The sequence below is a fragment of the Leopardus geoffroyi genome, chromosome D2 (assembly GCF_018350155.1).
Source record: "Leopardus geoffroyi isolate Oge1 chromosome D2, O.geoffroyi_Oge1_pat1.0, whole genome shotgun sequence".
Classification (NCBI taxonomy): domain Eukaryota; kingdom Metazoa; phylum Chordata; class Mammalia; order Carnivora; family Felidae; genus Leopardus; species Leopardus geoffroyi.
In genome coordinates, this window is record NC_059334.1 from 81,320,840 (window position 1) to 81,340,722 (window position 19,883).

General features: G+C 48.4%; 1 long non-coding RNA gene across 2 annotated transcripts in view; it reads right to left on the reverse strand.

Moving 5' to 3' along the window:
- Nucleotides 1-941: 941 nt before the first annotated feature.
- Nucleotides 942-19,883, reverse strand: part of LOC123577190 — a 102,328-nt gene continuing 83,386 nt past the window's right edge. For both annotated transcript variants that reach the window (XR_006701749.1, XR_006701750.1), the window contains exon 3: nucleotides 942-3,252. This is a non-coding gene — a long non-coding RNA (uncharacterized LOC123577190). The remainder of the gene's footprint in view (nucleotides 3,253-19,883) is intronic.

The window sequence follows — 19,883 nt, forward strand, 5'->3', positions numbered from 1 at the left end:
AAGGATAACGCTAGCTGCTGTCACAAACAGACCTCTACATTTCATTTGGCTTCGCAGCGAAATACAAGTTCATTTCCCATGTATGTAAAGTGTGATGTGGGTGGTCCAAGGTTGGCTGGGGCCATTTCTCCATGGGGCCATTCCTCCATTTCTCCATTTCTCCTGATCCAGGGCTCAGAGTTCCTTGATGTTGTGACTTGACTGTCTTTTAGAGCCTGGAGTCCTCTGCCTCCAGGCATTGAAAGGGCAGAGAGACTGTGGGAGAAACACAGCTGCTTCTAGAACACTGTGACCTGGAAGTGACTCCCACACACCTCCACTCATATCTCACTGGTGGCAGCCAGTCCTGTGGCCATGCCTGCGGTGAGGGTGGCCAGGAGATGTGGCTCCCAACTGGGGAGCTGTTTCCAGAAGCCTCTCTACTTTCTGTAAGGGGGAGGATGAACTTTTTGTTGTGAGCCTGTCATGCCGACACTGTTGTGGAATTTCAAGAGGCTGATGCAGAGAGAATGCCAGAAGAACGTTTGTGTCCACGAGGCCCAGGCATCAGAGTGAGCAGAGACATGATCCATTTTTTAAAGTTTATTTACTTAGGGGCGCCTGGGTGGCGCAGTCGGTTGAGCGTCCGACTTCAGCCAGGTCACGATCTCGCGGTCCGTGAGTTCGAGCCCCGCGTCGGGCTCTGGGGCTGATGGCTCAGGGCCTGGAGCCTGTTTCCGATTCTGTGTCTCCCTCTCTCTCTGCCCCTCCCCCGTTCATGCTCTGTCTCTCTCTGTCCCAAAAATAAATAAACGTTGAAAAAAAAAAAAAAAAAATAAAGTTTATTTATTTATTTTGAGGGGGGAGGGGCCGAGAGAGAGAGGGAGAGGGAGACTTCCAAGCAGGCTCTGTGCTGTCAGCACAGGGCCTGAGGTGGGGCTCGATCCCATGCCCCTGGGATCAAGACCCGAGCTAAGATCGAGTCGGACGCTCAACCGACTGAGCCACCCGGACGCCCCGAAACGTAATCTGGATGCAGCTGTGTCTCCGATGGTTAATCTCTCTTTTCCGTTCTCCCAATGTCGTGGGTTAATCCTGAAGGTTATTTCCTGTACCCGCCTCAGTGTGGAAGCACGTTTCCATAGACGGCAGATAAAGATCTCTTAACCTCGTATTTTCCCGCATATCGTCATAAATAGCTTATGTGATGCCATTTCAGTGAGTGTGACAGTTTCTACAATGAGATCTGGATGCAGCGGCATATCCTCTTGTCATATATAAAAAAGAGTGACAGCATTTCATCGTTTACGGTGACATCAATGAAGTCTGCTTGTAGAGGTTCCCAATCCATCCATTCATAATACCTTTTATGACTTTAGGCTTTTAAACACGGTGCTCTGGTCTATTTTTCAAATGCACCACCATTATCAGCTCGGGGAGTCGTTCTTCAATATATCATTTTCCTAAGAAAATCTAGAATATCTTAATTTTTATGAGGTTTCTCCGTGGGGCAAGCTGTCAGGTATGCCTTTAATGTGAAAACGGGGTTGGCGGGGGGGGGGGGGGCTGCTGCTGGATCATCCTCTCTTGTGATGTCTGAGGACGTGTTTCCCATTTTCTCTTTCTGGCAAACTCCCCAGATAAAGAGCCCATGAGAGGTGTGGTTCCCGAGCCCAGCTGTCTACTCTGTATGGGGAAGTAAGAGGGTGAGAAAGAGGGCAGTGAGATCCCAGATTGGGTCACATTGTGGGCCAACCCCTCCCCCCAACAGAGCAGTTCTTGAAAGTTCCTCTCAAGGCAAAGCACAGTTCTCATGCCACCAAGGGTTCAAGGCGATGAAACTTCCTCTCTGCTTCCCAACTGTGATTAGAAGAGCCCCCGTGGTCCCCAAGGAAGTGACCACTTGGACACAGGTGGGGCATCACAAGTGGCACTGCTCCCAGTAGCAGAGTTTCTACTAGGATTTGGCAAGATCAATGTCAGATCTAGCCCTAGTGGACTGGGAACAATCTCCCTCCATCAGTGGATCCCTCGGACAGCCTGGGGGCCGTGGAGACAATTCCGGAAGTGACTTCGAGGGGAAAAATAATGACGGCTATTGATTTAGGGGAGGAAGGTGACGCAGCCTGAGCCCGCCCACAGCCAGCAACGCAGGGCACATCGCAAACATGCCAGACACTCCGAGGAAGAGCACATTTGACCTAATTTAGCAACAACAAATCCTTTCCTCACGCGTACTTCTCTAATTACAAACGAGATGCTGGTCGGCTCAGCAAGGGAAAATAAAATTGATTCCCTGCACATAGTATTGGAGATGATAAATGTGTTCAAGAACGGGCTTCAGAAGCCTGCCTGCTGATTAGAAAAGGCAAATAATTGTGAGAGAGTGACTGATAGACCGGAGGGATCGAGGCAGGATCAGCCTCCTTGAAGAAATACCAGAGGTCTGATCGCTTCAAGATAATTACATTCAGGTGTCTGTGTGTTTCATGCTTACCCTTTGGTCCGTGGGGGTGTTGCGGGGATCCCCAGATCAACTCTGCTCCAGTGGTTCCGGCTTTCTCTTTGTTTAAAGCCTGGTGGGGAGCCCTTCTGTCTTCTTGATGGCAATGGCGGTGGCCCTTTCATTTGTCCCCTGGTGCCGACCACGATTCCTGGCACACAGGGGGCACGCCACACTTAGGAGGATGGGTCTTGATGTCGTGGGTTTGCGTCCTGACTCCAACGCATGCAGACTGTAACTTCTGGGAAATCACTTAGCCCCTCAGGGCCCGTTTCCACATTTTTTTGGAGTGAGTTTCAATCGCACGTTTGCAGTTTGCAAGATGTTACATGCAATGGGTAGAATACAGCATTTAGTTTGACCTATAGAAAACTGTTAGTATTTAACTATTTTTTGAACTCACTAAGCCACAATTTCACGTGGTTCCACCTAACGTGTATTAGTCAGTTATTACTGCCGAATAAACGACCCCCCGATTTGGCAACTGAGCACAACAAACATTTATGATCTCACTGTTTCTGTGAGTCAGGGACCCAGGTGTGGCTGAGCCGAGCTGTTGCCAGGGCTGTGGTTTCATCTGAGGACTCACCCGAGGGGGACGCACGGCTCAGCTGCAATGTCGGCTCGCTCCCTGGCTGTTGGTAGGAGCTGATGGAATGAGGGCTCAATTCCTGGCTGGTTGTTGGCTCGAGGCTACCTGGAGGGAGTTCCCCACGATGTAGACTTCTCCACTGGGCTGTCTCATGACATGGTTGCCCCAGAGCGAGCAACTGAGAGACAGAGAGAGAGAGAGAGATCCCAACATGGAAGCCACAGTCTTTATGACCTCATATTGGACGTGATGTTTCATCTCCCCTGCCATATCCTATTTGTTAGAAGCAAGCTTTCGAGCCTAGCCTATGCTCAAGGGGAGGGGATTATTACATAAGAGTGTGAAAACTGGGGGTGCCTGGGTGGCTCCGTCGGTTGAGCATCCGACTTCGGCTCAGGTCATGATCTCTTGGTTTGTGAGTTTGAGCCCCGCGTCGGGCTCTGCGCTGACAGCCCAGAGCCCGGAGCCCGGAGCCCGCTTCTGATTTTGTGTCTCCCTCTCTCTGACCCTCCCCAACTCATGCTCTCTCTCTCTCAAAAATAAATAAACATTAAAAAAAATTTTTTTAAAAAGTGTGAAAACCGGGGGGCGCCTGGGCGTCTCAGTCGGTTGAGCGTCCGACTTCGGCCCAGGTCATGATCTCGCGGTTCATGAGTTTGAGCCCCGCGTCGGGCTCTGCACTGTCAATGTGGAGCCTGCTTCAGATCCTCTGCGCCCCCCCACCCCCGCCCCGGCCCTCCCCTTTCTGTGCTCTGTCTCTCAAAAACAAATAAACTTTTTTTTTTAAATAAGTGTGAAAACCAGGAGGCCGGCGACACTGGGGTCCGTCTTGGGATCCTCCTACTAGAACGTGTTATGCCCAGCCCGGCATCTAGCACACAAACCTCAAGAAACGGCGGTTTAGGAGAATTAATGAAGAGGAAGAGAAACAGAACCCGGTATGTTTCCATTTGCATCTTAGTTTAATTGGAATACAATTTTTTTTCCCTTGGTGAAATGAGATGGATAGAATAATCTGGAGTAAAATGCCCAGGGGCAGCAGTCCCAGAGAATCCCTTTTCTTGTGAAATGCCTTTGGTCCTCTCCGCCTTGTAACCTGCCATCTTGTTGTTCTTCGATTCTGATGTCTTGTCGGAGGTGTGCATGGAGGGCAGACCTCCCCGCAGATTTTCAGCAGTGGTGACGCTGGAGAAATCCCTGGGGCGTCATGTTGGTACCTGGACTCCCCTTCCTAGAAGGACTTCCTTTCCCGGCCGCTTAAATTTGAGTTATCTTGTAGCCGATAAGTCACAACCAACGGCATTTCTACCCAAGAGCGTGGGCCAGGTGGAGCCGTGTGGAGAACGGGAGTCTGAGGTGCTCCCGGGAGCCAAGAAACATCAGGGAAGGGAGGACTTGGCTGGTAGCAGGAGGATCCAGGCTTGAATCTCGACTTTTCTTACCAACTGGTTGACCTGGGCAGGCCCCTGACCTCTCTGAGTTAGTCGCTCCTCACTTCTCTAAAGGCAGCAATCGTAACTAATCTAAGGCTGGCCCCAGAGGGTTTCATTGCCTGTGTAGACCGCTGTGGATGGCGGCAGCCTCCTGGATTCTTGCGCTGGGAGGACTCTGAGTTTTATCGCAGGGTCCACGGGAGGGGTCTGGTGTTGATTAGTCATGTCTGCTGCAGGTGAGGAAGGGCAGTGGGGGGCACGTACACCTCTGCTTTGGTCAACCCTGTTTGAAGGCTTCCAGTGAGGTGTGAATGTGTTGATGTACGTGAAAGTTCCTCATACCTAGTCGAGGCTCAATAAATATCTAGCATACAGCAAAACCTTGGGCTGCGAGGAACTCGTTCTGCGAGTGTCCACAAGACGAGCAAACATTCCTAATACGTTTTAACTTGACGAACGAGCGAGGTCTCGCCACACGAGGAGGACGCGACGCTGAACGTCACATGAGCGCTAGTGAGCCGATGGTTCTGCAAACTCGCTTGCACGTACGGGTGCTTTGGATCACAAGCATGTTCCTGGAATGAATTATGCTCGCACACCAAGGTTTCACCGTACCGACTGGCCCATAGTAGTTGCTCAGTAAGTATCCGTGGGGCGCTGAGAGAATTATAAGTGGACCCAGCTCTTTTTGAGTTCACACTGACGCTCATCGCGGGTCCCGGGACCGGAGGGCCGGCAGAGGTAACCAAGCCGGGCCTGCAGGCCGGCCCAAGCGAAGAGCCGGAAAAGGCATCAAAACGGCAAAGGTATTAACTTGGTGTATTTACACCCCAAGTGCTTTGCTGTCATCAGGAGCAGCCCCTTCATGAGATATAAGTAATTTGTGCAGGCTGACCCCAGTTTTCTCATTAATATGCAAATGAGGCATGCCAGTTGTTAGGTTAGAAGAAAGCTGTCATGTTTATTGTGACAGATTTAATGGATGTGTTTGGATTGTGCATTCAATGTGTTTTCAAGAGCATGTCTTATCTTTGTTTAGGCAGTAAATCAAAAATGTAAACAACAATTCATTAGCATCTGTCAGAAGCTCAAAGCCACATTGTTTCATTTGACAATCTTCCCAGAGGTGGGGGGAAAAGAACACCCTATATCTGACTTATTGAAGATTAGTTGGCAATCGCGCTGCCTTTTCCCCTCTTTTTGCTCAGCAACGCGTAAGCGGAGGTAGGACAGAAGCTCTGCTCGGACAGCGGGAGGGTCGTGGGGACGCCAGCGGGGATCACACAGCTCGGTCCCCGGCGCACCTTGCAGTGGCCTGCAAAGCTCGGGTCTCGGCACACTCCCCAGCCCCCGGGGTTTTCCGGGGAAGGGTGCTGTTGGGAACAAAATCGCTCACGGGCACATTGCCTCGTTCCACAAAACGTCTGCAGCAGCCTGCTGGGAGAAAGCGACGGAACGTGGTCACAATTTAAAAAATACAAAACGGAATTGGGGACCACAGAGAATACAGGCGAAGGGTGTGACCAGTTTAAGGGGGAGAGATTTGATGTGCAAGGCTCATTCTTCCATATAGCTGTTACTTTGGCCCACAGACTTAGCGCTGAGCTTCCTGGCGGCCAAAGCGAAAAGAAGAGCATTGTATGTGTTAAGATGTACTCCGTCTCAAACAAGGAAAAGGTGGGGGGGGGGGGGAGAAGGCGGACGTACTACTTTGCGAGGAGACACCAATCTTCTCGTGCTGAGGGTGTGGGTCACCCTGGCATCCTCTGGTATAAGATGAGGGTCTAACGTCATAGTGTGGTACACATTTCACGGTGTTTCTTCCTTCTTTCCTGGCTTATCATCACTGTTCACACCCGCCCTTCCACATCCAACAGGATCTTAATTCCCTTTCAAAGGCAAGCTTCTGGAAATAGTTGTCTGCCCCCTGTTGTGATTCTGTGTCCTCTCCCCGACTGGACACAGCCCTGGCCACCCTCTGGCACGGTCTTCGGGGAGCTGGGCACCATGGACACCTCCTTTGTTTGTGGGGCCTGGGCCCCCTGCTGGCTGCTCCTTCCTCAGGCAAACTTCTCTTTCCCGGACCTCGCTTCCCTGATTTCTCCTGTTCTCTGAGGGCCAGCTCTGCTTCCTCGGTCCCTGTGCCTTGCCTGGGGGGTCGCTGGTTTCCCTCTGCTGAAGGCCCCCAGCCGCGTGTCTCTTGTCCAGTTCTCTCCTCTGAGGTTCAGCCCTGCATGGCCGGGTGTCTCCTGAGCAGTCCCTCTGCCAGAGACTGGAGACCGCCGTCCTCTTCCTCGGGTGCACGTACCTCCTCTGTGGCCCTGAGGTCCTTGCCGTCATCAAGGCTCTCGCCACTCACCTGGAGTGGGGCACGGCCTTTCCCGCACCCCGGCCTGGCCCCCTCAGGTTCCTTCTCAATCCTGGAGCCCCAGAGATCTTTCCAAGACGCCTGTCTGAGCAGACCTTTTCCCTGCTTACAATAGGGTGGTAGGCTTTTCAGCCTTCAGGGGGACCCTGGGTCCCTGTCCTGCTCCGTGAACTCTGTAGAACCAGTCCCTTCTTCATGACACCCTGGCTCTCCGACTGCAACCCCCGACTTACTCTGCACCTGTCCCTTCTGCCCCACGCCCCCGACTGCACCTTGCACTGCCCTCAGTGATCTTGAACCTCGGCTTGAATCTTGCCTCCTCCGAGAAGCCTTCCTGGACACCTCCTCGGGCTGACTCTGGCTGTCCTAGGATTGCAGGCTTCTTCTCCCTTAGAGGGTCTAGGACTTTCTCACATCTTTCACTGTCCGTGCTGAAACCCTGGGCCCACTGCCTGTTCTTGCGTGAGCTGGGAATGGTTTTTACAGATCAACATATGCAATCGACATGATAGGGAACACCGGCTTTGAACTGCAATTAAGCAAAGCGCCGTCTTCCCCAAAAGAATCCCATTCTTCTTAGTAGACCTGTGCCACAAAAATATACCAAACAGTCATCAATAAAACGTTTTGTGGAAATTTGTTTCTTCTCTTGTTATATATGTCCTTGTATGACGGCCGTGATGTTGCCTCTTGGCCCATAAAGCCTAAAAGGGTTACCCTCTGGTCCTTCATAGAACAAGTTTGCTGACCCTGGTCTAAATGACGTTGACAGAATGTGAATCTGGTTATGTTATCTAGCATCTTCAAGCCCTTAGCTGGTTCCATATGTTTTTTTGTTTAACAATTTTAAATGTTTTTATTTGGAGAGAGAGCAAGCAGGTGAGGGGCAGAGAGAGAGAGGGAGACACAGAATCGGAAACAGGCTCCAGGCTCTGAGCTGTCAGCACAGAGCCCGACGTGGGGCTCGAACTCACGAACCATGAGATCACGACCTGAGCCGAAGTCGGACGCTTAACCGACCAAGCCGCCCAGGCGCCCCTGGTTCTGTATGTTCTAAGGACAAAATCCAAAGCCTTAGCGGGTCCAGGCCTTGCTCCCCACTCCGGTCTCATCGCAGCTGTCCTCTCTGTCCGACTCTCCCAGGATGTCAAAACGCTCCTGTTTCTCAGGCCTGAGTCCTCCCCCAGGCCGTCCCCTCCCTGACCAGCATGCAATCTCCTCGTCTCCGCTCACACACCTGGCCTTCTGGGAGCTTCCTCTGGGCCCCTTGGGTTGGGGGTGGGTGCCCCCTGTTATTCCATCGCCTGCCTCCCCGTCACCGCATTGGGCTCTCTCCATGGTCCTGTCGACTTGGCCTTAGTCCCCAGCGGCAGCCCCCATAGCCCGTGGGTTCTGTTCAGGCATGATTGTCTCTGTCCCATCCCCTGCTGTCCGGCACATGGACGGAAACTACCAAATATCTGTTGAGCGAACAAATGAACGAAAGCAAGAAGGCGGAGTTGTGAGGCCGAGGACGACCCAGGCCGGCCAGGGGACCGCAGCGGCAGCGCATCTTTCGGGCAAACCATAGGTCAAGTTTCTTTGGGTGGTGGTTCGCTGACTGGCGGTCTGAGGGTCAGCTTCCTCGATGCTGGTGGGATGACCCCCCCCCCCCTTAGAAACGGTGTGAATTGCTTCCATCTTCCCTCCCGCACAACAACATGGCCTTCGCTCTCCTTGTTTTGGTCAAATAACTCGGGCAAAGGTCGCGATTGCCTCTTCCCTTTTTAAATTAATTTTTTTTTTGAAGTTAGAGTATGGTTGACATACAGCACTGTATAAGTTTCAGGTGTAGGTCATGGTGATTTGACACTTATATACATTATGAAACGCTCCCTATGAAAGGGTAGTCACCATCCATCACCATGCAAGGTTACTGCAGGGTGGTTGACCGTATTCCTGTAACGCTGTGCTTTGCACCCCGTGACTTGTTGATTTCACCTCTGGAAGTTTGCATCTCTTACTCCTCATCAGCTCTTTTACCGCCCCCCCCCCACCTCCCTTCCGGCAGCCACTGGTTTGTTCTCCGTACTTATGAGTTTGTGTCCACTGCTCGTTTGTTTTGTTTTTCCAGATTCCGCATGAAGGTCAAATTATGCGCCACTTGTCCCTCTCTCTCTGACTTAGCACCATACCTCTACGTCCACCCGTGTTGGCAAGATTTCCCTCTTCCTTGGGGGCTGAGTGATATTCCATTGCGTAGATACGCCACGTCTCTATCCACTCATCTATCCATCAACACTCACTTAGGTCACTTCCACATCTTGAGACCCTGCGGTAAATATAAGGCGTGCACGGATCTTCTTGAATCGGTGTTTTCATTTTCTTTAGGGTAAATGCACAGCCGTGGAAGTGCTGGCTCATATGGTAGTTCTATTTTTAAGTTTTGGAGGAGTCTCCTCACTGTTTTCCACGGCGGCTGTGCTAGTTTGCAGGCCCACTGACAGTGCACGAGGGTTCCCTTTTCTCCACGTCCTCACCACCCTTGATATTTTTTGTCGTTTTGATTCTCGCTATTCTGACAGGTGTGAGGTGATATCTCGTTGTGGTTCTGATTTGCATTTCCCCGATGATTCATGACGTTGAGCATCTTTTCATGCGTCTATTGGCCATCTGTATGTCTTCTTTGAAAGAATGTCTCTTCTGGTCCTCTGCCCATTTTAAATTGGATGGTTTGCTTTTTTTTGTTGTTGAGCTGTATGAGTTCTTTGTAGATTTTGGATGTTAATGTACCATGGCTTATGGACTGGAAGAATTAATACTGTTAAGATGTCCACACTACCGAAAGCCATCTATGGATTCAGGGCAATCCCTGTCAGCTTACCAACAGCTTTTTCACCCAACGAGAACCAATAATCCTAACATTTGTGTGGAACCACAAGAGATTCCAAAGAGCCAAAGCAATCCTGAGAAAGAACAAAACTGGGGGCATCACAATCCCAGATTTCAAACTATACCACAAAGCTGTAGTAATGAAAACAGTATGATGCTGGCACAAAACCAGACACACAGATCAACGGGACAGAAGCGACGGCCTAAAATAAACCCATGTTTATGTGGTCAGTTAATCTACAACAAAGGAGGCAAGGATGTACGATGGGGAAAAAGACAGTCTCTTCAACGAATGGCGCTGGGAAAACTGAACAGCCACACGCAAAAGAATGAAACTGGACCGCTTTCTTACAGCCGATACACAAATAAAACCAAAATGGATAAAAAAACCTAAACCAGAAACCATAAAACTCCTGAAAGAAAACATGGCCAGTAAGTTTTGGCCCAGGGGTCTTAGCGAGGTATTTATGGATGTGTCCTCAGGCAAGGGCAACGAAAGCAAAAATCAACAACTGTAACTATGTTAAGCTAAAAAGCTTTTGCACAGAGAAGGAAATCGACGGAGCGAAGAGACAACCTACCGAAAGGGAGAGAGATTTGACCATGACGTACTCTCTTGCGTCGTCACTGCTGCACCCAAGGGGACTCTTCCCTTGACCCGTCTGTGCTGTTTCAGGCGTGCAGCCTTCTACAGAGTTCCTTCTCCTGGACTTCTGCCCTCCCTCCCCCAGGCTGCCCGTCTCCGTGGCTCCCCTTCCTTCCCAGGCTCCCCTCCCAGGCTGGCCCTTTAGAGTTGGCCCCTCATGCCTCTGCCCCGAATCCTTCTCCTGGCTCCCTCTGCTCAGTCTCTTGTGGGGACCTCCTCCCAGCAGAGAAGCCCAGGTCCAGGGTCCGACCATCTCTTCTGAGATGCAGCTGGTCTACTGAGCATCGCACTGCCCCAGCCCTGACTCCTCAGACGTGGCACCCTGCCGTCTGAACCCATCATCCCACTGGTCGTGTCTAAAAGGCCTCTGATGCATCCCCCCGCTGTCCCCTTCTCTCCTTCAACCCCTAGCTCAGGGTCACCGTCTCCAGGAGACTTTCTGAACCTCCACATTGGGGCCCTGCATTTACCTCGACCTGAACACCGGTCTTACTCTCAGGGGTTCCATGACCATCCCCTCTCCCTTGAGGCAGGGACCGTGCCTTCCAGCCCCACCGCAGCCTGGCACGGGGTGGGGGTCTCAGCCTAGGGGACGGAGGTGCAGGTGGGGCAGAGAAGGTTGTCAGGTAGGCTCTGGAGAGCAGGAGAGGGCTAGTAACCGGGCAGATGATGTGCACCCCTCAATGTAGAGGGTGCGGGCCTCTAGGGCTGCCTTCTCCCTGACCACCCCTGAGGCCGGCCTGCCCTCCCTGAGGAAGAGGGGGGCCATGCCGGCTTGGGCCCTCCCCTTGGCAACGGGCCAAAGCAGACGATGGTTGGGAACGTTTACTTCCAACCCCCATCAAGATTGAAAGCAAGCTAAAAGGGTGCATTAACCTCCCAGCACCACTCGAAACCCAGCTCCACATTCACTGGGAATTAAAGTAATTGATGAACTTGTACTTGAGACATAGGTTCACATAAATAAAGAGCTACGAGCTCTAAGAATAACACTCGTTGTTGTTGTTTTTTAAATAAGGTAAAGATCAACGTGTGACTCACCTCATGAGGCTCCATGTCGAGGACTTAGGAGGCTGGAGAGAACGGGGAAATGAAGATGTTTATTCAAAAATCAATATATTTATCCTAAATGGGGTTGGAGAACCACACGGGGAACGTCTGGTCCTGCTGTAGCCCCGCCCCAGTCACTCTAGGGCAGGGTGGGTTCTGGGCAGGAAGGGGTTAAGGTATGGATTTCAACTCAAAGTTGAAGGAAGACCCCTGGCTGAGCTTTTCACTGTGTTGAGGAAAAATGTTTTAAAAATCAATATAACAGTGTATAAAAGGATCTTCTAAAGATCCGACTCAGCCCATCCACCGGGGCGGAGCTGGAGCGGCCACAGAAGAGGGGGGGTGTTTAATCCTCTCTGGCTTACAGCTAATGAGGCGGGAGTATTTGGGCGATTCCTGGTGCACGTGGAAAAACTGTTTCTAAAGAGTTCTAATTGCCTCCGCAGGAACAGATCATAAAACGCCGGACCTTCCCATCAGCTGCGACGGTAATTGAACACTCTCCCTGACCCCTCACGGGCCCAACTGGTAGATGACACAGTGATATAGAAACTATAATAACGAAGAGTCATTCAACGAACATGGGTGGCATTCATGCCCCAAGTCAGGGGCCGGTTCTGCGCCACCCGGATGGATGGAAAACTCACGAGGAGGGAGCTTTGCCCCCGGGGGAGCTCAGACTCTGATGGGGCGGCTTTCAAACTTTTGAACCGCGCCCATCAGAAGAAACCCGTATCACAAGGGATTCCCAGCACAGGCAGTACCATCTGGAAAAAAAAACCTCTTGACGCGACAGTCACTTGGACTTTGTGTGACGCGCTCTATTTTCTATTCTAGGCTATTCTGTGGAAAAAGAGGAAGGACTGGTTGCTAGCCTCAAAATTGATTTCATGACCCACTACTAATGCCCAGTGACCTGAAGTTTGAAAATTCTGCTCTAATGCAAGGGCAGAAGTGAAGAGTGATTTAAGAGAAAGAAAAGTGCTCCGCGTGGGAGTCGCTTCTGGCTGGGAGATCAGGGAGGGCCCCATGGTGGAGGTGGCATTCCTGCTGGGCCCTGAATGATGGATGGTGCTTGCAATTTAGATGGGCTGAGTTGGACAGAGCAATTGTATTTGTAATCGTGTATACATTATATTATTATTATTATTATTATTATTAATGAAGTAAAGAGCGTTCTCCTCCCCAAGGGGGCTTTTCCACCGATAGCTTTACTGGATCATCCTAGCAAACCCTTGACCAAGTTAGATATTAGCTGCTTTTTATCAATGGGGAAACTGAGTCAGAGAGGTAAGGGATTTTGCCCAAGGACACAGAGCTCCTCGACTTCAGCAGCACCCAGTCTGGGCTTGAATCTGCCTGGATTGCAGCCCCCCCTTGGGACCCCGCAGAAAGAAACACCAGGCTGGACTCTGTTTCACTTCTGATTGGTGGGATGCGGGGGGACGAGTAGGGTGGCCACCGACCTTACCAGATTCTTTTCCTCTTTTCCTCCCTAGCCCTTCCCTTCCCCAGTGTCCCTGCTGGTACCTCTCTGGCCGATGCCCTGGGCACCTTGGGAGGCGTGTCAGGCTGTGGGCTCCTCCGAGAGACCTCAGCCAGCTCTCCTGCATCACAGCCAGATGACCCCTCTTCTGAGGGTCTCCATCAGGAGAAATGAACTTGGTGACCTTAAGCATCCCACCCAAACTCAGGGATAACTGCCCCCCCGCCCCACCCTGAAACTTCCCTCGTTCTCTGGGAACCTACCCTCCCCGGTCTGGGGGCCTGAGCTGAAGGTACAATCTTTCTGTCCTCCAAGTCTGAGAGCTGCTCTCACCCAGGCACCAGGCTGAACCCCCAACGTCATCTGTTTGACTTCCTTTCTCTCAAGGAACTTACAATTTAATCAGGAGTCCCTAATAGTACACACATTCTAAATTGCAATCATTTATTGCATCTAGCCTGGGGCTTTTCTGTCTGTTAGAAATATCAGGGTTATTTCCTTGTTTTAAGAGTTTACGTTAAAAAAAAAAAACCCAAACTTTACAAATAATGGTTGCTGCTTAATGTTCTCCCCTGAAATATCAATCTGCAAAAATAGAAATCCTTTTTTACAATTCATCTTAAGGATAGAGTTCCAGTTTCTTATAATGTAATGAATGTACCACAGATAATGGTCCAATACTGCAAATGAAAGGCGCATATAATCAAAATGATAATGGAGCGTATTGTACGGCTTGTATAATAAAATCCATACCAATATGGAAATCATATCTCAAGGCAACATTCCTCTCTTTGATTTTTGTAATAATTGTACATGTAAGAGCAGGGCAGCAAGAAGTGGAGAGAACAAAGGCCTTTATTGCTTCATTAGGCAGCTGGCGTTCTGATGGTCCGGCCTGTCAACAGCCGTCCCTTAATTTCCAAGGGAAGCTTCTCCCCTTTCCGCAGAAATGATTTACCGTTCACGTTGGCGCCCTCCTCAGCCCCCCTCTTCTCTGCGAAGACTCACAATTAGACTTAATGTGCTGTGATAGCGATTTTGATCGGCACCTTCTGTCTTCTGGGGCACTGGGTCTTGGGGTTCGGGGCAGATAGGAGCCAGGCCCTGGATGCTTTGGTGGGAAGGAGAAGAGCCCCCTGGGGCGCTTATGGAGCCTGGGGACTGGACGACTTCTGTGGCCGGCTGGGCCCCGTTCCGTCTTGTCTCCGAATTCTTGTGTTCGGGCGTAGGTCATCCTGCCTCTGTTTATCACGTCTTTGGTGGGGGTATTCTGTGCACCAGGAGCGGTGGCCTTGGGGCTGTGTCTGAGGGAGTCTGAGGGGAGTGGGCCCGAGCCCCACAGCCCAAGCGGGTAGCTCACACGAGAGAGCTGGTTGGCCTGTGGAGCAATCTGTGGGAAGGTGTCCATTCTGGAGTCAGCCCGGAGTAGATCTTGGAACAGGCACTGACTCGAGTGCGACCTTGGCATTGGTCTTGACGTTTCCAGCCTCAAAGATGGCTCAAGCCAGAGCCGCCTGCAGACGCTGGTCCTTAAGGCCAGGTCCACTGCCTTCTCCACCATAACCCAGGTTGGCTTTGCCAACCTGAGGGTAGGGGCTCTGGGTGGGAGGTCCGAGCGGCACCCTTCAGACGCTGGGTACCGGCAGGGTCTCAGTGGCTGGCGGGCCTCCCTCAGAGTCTGCCTCGGCCCCGCCTCACCCCAGACCCTCCTCACTGGTCCCTCTTCTCTGACTCCTGACCTCAGCTGTCCCTGGTCTGATCATCTGGGCTTCTCCGTGCCCCCTGTCACACTTCTCATCCCAGGCTTCAGCTTCAGCTGATAACTCTGCCCTACGGGGCCTGTATGGGTTGGTTAGCACCAGCTTCCTCCTGGGCCAGGGTGGGGGCAGTGGACAGCAGTAACCACGAATTTGGGGACACTATTCTGCATTACCCCAGTGGGTTCTTCAATAGCCCCCTTCCGGTGGGCGCTTTCTTATCCCCATTTTATGAAGAAAGCTGCTATAAACATCCACGGGCAGGCTTTGGTGTAGACATAGTTTTCATCTCCTTTGGGTCAATATCAAGGAGCTTGACTGCTGGCTCATGTGGTAAGTGTGCTTAGTTATGTACGAAACTGCCAGACTGTCCTCCAAAGTGCCTGGACCATTTTACGTGCCCACCAGCAATGAATCTGAGTTTCTCTACATCCTCGCCAGCATTTGGTGTCAGTGTTTTGGATCTTGTCCATTATGATAGGAGTGTGGTGGTGTCTCATTGCTTTAATTTGTATTTCCCTGATGACATATGATGTGGAGCATCTTTTCATATGCTTTTTTGCTACTGTATATCTTCTTTGGTAAAGTGTGTGTTAAGGATTTGATCCATCTTTTAATTGGGTTGTCTGTTTTCTTGTTTAGTTGTAAGTTTCTCTGTATATCTTGGATAACAGTCCTTTACCACATGTGTCTTTTGCAAATCTTTCCTTCCAGTCTGTGGCTTGTCTGTTCATCCTCTTTTTTTTTTTTAACGTTTATTCACTTGTGGAGAGACAGAGACAGAGTGTGAGCAGGGCAGGGGGCAGAGAGAGAGGGAGACACAGAATCGGAAGCAAGCTCCAGGCTCTGAGCTGTCAGCACAGAGCCCGACGCGGGGCTTGAACTCACGAACTGCGACATCATGACCTGAGCTGAAGTCGGACGCCTAACCGACTGAGCCCCCCAGGCGCCCCTGTTCATCCTCTTAACAGTGTCTTTCACAGAGCAGAAATTTTTACTTTTGATCAACTTCTGCTTATCACCTCGTTCTTTCATGCCTTTGGTGTCATATCTAGTAAGCACCACCAAACCCACGGGTTGGTGAAAGTCATCTAGATTTTCTTCTGTCATTTTCTAGGAGTTTTATAGTTTTGCACCTCACATTTAGGTCAGCGATCCATTTTGAGTCAGTTTTTGTGAAGAGTGTAAGAATGGTGTCTGTACTCATTTTTTTTTTTTTTTCCATGAGGATGTCCAATTGTTCGAGCACCATTTGTTGAAAAGAGGGCCTTTTCTCCATTTTATTAACTTCGCTTCCTTCTTAAAGGTCGGTCGACTATATTTATGTGAGTCTCTTTCTCTCCTACTCAGTTCCATTGATCTATTTTCCTATTATTTCACCAATCCCACACTGTTTGGGTTATTGTAGTCTTATATTAAATCTTGAAGTCAGGTTATTGTCAGTCCTGACTTTGTTTTTCCTCCTCAGTATGGTGTTTGCTCTTCTGGGTCTTTGGCCTTTCCACATTTTGGGGTTTTGTTTGGGATTTTGTTTGGGATTGCACTGAACCTCTACATCAAGTTGGGAAGAATTGAAATCTTGTCAGGACTTAGTCTTCCTATCCATGAACATGGAATATCTTTCCATTTATTTAGTTCTTTGATTTCATTCATCAAAGTTTTATGGTTTTCCTCATATAGATCTTATACATATTTTGTTAGGTATACACATCAGTATTTCATTTTGGGGGTGCTAATGTAAATAGTATTGTGCTTTTAATTTCAAATTCCACTTCTTCATTGCTAGTATATAGGAAAGCAGTTGACTTGTGTATCTCGTATCGGTAGCCTTGCTATCATTGTTTATTAGTTTCAGGATTTTTTATTGTTGTTGTTGATCTTTTTTCAGATTTTCTTCATAGGCAGTCATGTCATCTGCAAAGTTTTATTTCTTCCTCCCTAATAAGTATACCTTCTATTCCTTTTATCATTTTACTGCATTATCTAGGACTTTGAGAATGATATTGGAAAGGAGTGGTGAGAGGGACATCCTTGCCATGTTCCTAATCTTAGTAGAAAAGCTTCAAGTTTCTCACCATTGATTATGGTGTTAGCTGTAGGTATTTTGTAGATATACTTTTTTTTTTGAGAGAGAGAGAGAGCAAGTGGGTGAGAGGAGAGGGAATCTCAAATCCACAACCCTGGGATCACGACCTGTGCCAAAATCAAGAGTCAGGCACTCAACTGACTGAGTCACCCAGGTGCCCTGTAGATATTTTTGTCAAGTTGAAGAAGTTCCCTTCTATTCCTAGTTTACTGAGAGTTTTTACCATGAATGGATATTGGGTTTTGTCAATAGATGTTTATTTCTGCATCTACCATGATCTCATGATTTTTCTTCTTTAACCTGCTGAGGTAATGGATTATAGTGATTGGTTTTTGGATCAGCCTTACAAATACCACTTGGTTGTGGTGTAAAAATCTTTTTATTATGTTATTGGATTTAATTTGCTAATATATATTTTGAGGACTTTTTTGCTTTTAAATTGATGGGAGATATTGGTGAGGAGTTTTCCTTTTTTGATATGTCTTTGATTTGGTATTAGGGTGATGTTGGACTCCCAGAATGAGCTACAAAGTATTCCCTCTACTTCTAACTTATGAAAGAGACTGTAGAGTATGGGTGTAATTTCTTTCTTAAATGTTTGATAGAGGGGCGCCTGGGTGGCGCAGTCGGTTAAGCGTCCGACTTCAGCCAGGTCACGATCTCGCAGTCCGGGAGTTCGAGCCCCGCGTCGGGCTCTGGGCTGATGGCTCAGAGCCTGGAGCCTGTTTCCGATTCTGTGTCTCCCTCTCTCTCTGCCCCTCCCCCGTTCATGCTCTGTCTCTCTCTGTCCCAAAAATAAATAAACGTTGAAAAAAAAAAATTAAAAAAAAAATGTTTGATAGAATTCACCACTGACCCCATCTATGCCTAGTACTTTCTGTTTCTGAAAGTTATTAATTATTGATTCACTATCTTTAATAGATACAGGTCTATTCAGATTATTTATTTCTTCTCGTGTGAGTTTTGGCAGACTGGGTCTTTCAAGAAATTGGTCCATTTCATCTAGGTTATCAAATTTGTGGGCACAGAATTGTTTATAGTATTTCTTTATTATCCTTTTAATGTCCATGGAATTTGTAGTGATGTCCCTTCTTTCATTTCTGATATTAGTAATTTGTGTTCTTAGTCTTTTTTTTTTCTTGGTTAGCTTGGCTAAAGGCTTATCAATTATATTGGTCTTTTTATTTATTTATTAAAAAAATTTTTTTTAACGTTTATTTATTTTTGAGACAGAGAGAGACAGAGCATGAACGGGGGAGGGTCAGAGAGAGGGAGACACAGAATCGGAAACAGGCTCCAGGCTCCGAGCCGTCAGCACAGAGCCCGACACGGGGCTCGAACTCACGGACCGCGAGATCATGACCTGAGCTGAAGTCGGCCGCTTAACCGACTGAGCCACCCAGGCGCCCCTATATTGGTCTTTTTAAAGAATCAGCTTTTCGGGGCGCCTGGGTGGCGCAGTCAAGCGTCCGACTTCAGCCGGGTCACGATCTCGCGGTCCTTGAGTTCGAGCCCCGCGTCGGGCTCTGGGCTGACGGCTCAGAGCCTGGAGCCTGTTTCCGATTCTGTGTCTCCCTCTCTCTCTGCCCCTCCCCCGTTCATGCTCTGTCTCTCTCTGTCCCAAAAATAAATAAACGTTGAAAAAAAAATTTTTTTTAATTTATAAAAAAAATAAAAAAAAAATAAAAATAAAGAATCAGCTTTTGTTCTCATGGATATTTTCTATTGATATCCTGTTTTCAATTTCATTGATGTCTGCTCTAATTTTTATTATTTCTTCTACTTATTTTGGGATTAATTTGCTCTTTTTTTCTAGTTTCCTACGGCAGAAACTTAGATAACTGATCGTAGAGCTTTCTTTTTGTCTAAGTATGTGCATTCAATGCTATAAATTTCCCTCAAGGCACTGCTTTCCCTGCATCCTACAAATCTTGATTAGTTGTGTTTTCATTTCTCTCTGGTTAAAAATATTTTTTAATGTGTATTACTTTATTTTGAAAGAGAGAAAGAGAGAGGGTGAGTGGGGGAGGGGCAGAGAGAGGGAGAGAGAGAATCCCAAGCAGGTGCCACCCTGTCAGTGCAGAGCTCAATGTGGGGATCGATCCCACAAACGGTGAGATCATGACCTGAGCTGAGATCAAGAGTCAGATGCTTAACCAACTGAGCCACCCAGGCACCCTAGTTAAAAATATTTTTAATTTCTCTTGAAATTTCTTTTTTGACCCATGTGTTATTTACAAGTATGTTTTTTTTTAATTTTTAATTAAAAAAATTTTTAAATATATTTATTTATTTTTGAGAGAGAGACAGAACACAAACAGGGGAGGGCCAGAGAGAGAGGGAGACACAGAATCTGAAGCAGCCTCCAGGGTCCAAGCTGTCAGCACAGAGCCCAACGCAGGGCTCAAACTCACGAACTGTGAGTCCTTAGCCAAAGTCCTTAGCCAAAGTCGGACGCTTAACCAACTGAGCTATCCTGGTGCTCAAAGTATGTTTTTAAATCTCCACATATTTTGGGATTATCTTTCTGTTATTGATTTCTAGTGTGATCCAATTGTGGTCTGGGAAAAGATATTATATGATTTCTGTACATCTGAATTTGTTAAGGTGTGTTTCATGGCCCAGAATGCAATCTATCCTGGTGAATGATCCATGTAAGCTTGGGAAGAATATGTATTCTGCTGTTGTTGAATGGTCAACATTTATTGTTGATGGCATTGCTGAGTTCAACTATGTCTTTACTAAATTTCTGCCTGAGGGATTTATCCATTTATGATAGAGGGATGTTGCCTATAATTGTGGATTAATCTATTTATTCTTGCAGTCTTACCTGTTTTTGCCTCACATATTTTGATGCTCTGTTGTTAGGAGCATATAAGTTAAGGATTGTTATGTCTTGGAGATTTGACTCCTTTCTCGTTATGTAATGCCCTTGTTATCCCTGATAACTTTCCTTGCTTTGAAGTCTTCTCTGTCTGAAATTACTATAGCTACTTCAGCTTTCTTTTGGTTAGTGTATAGAAGTTATATGCTAATAGGTATATTAGATACATAATTAAGGATATATAATTGAAGACGTTGTTGCAATTATTATTTTCAACAAACTTCTATT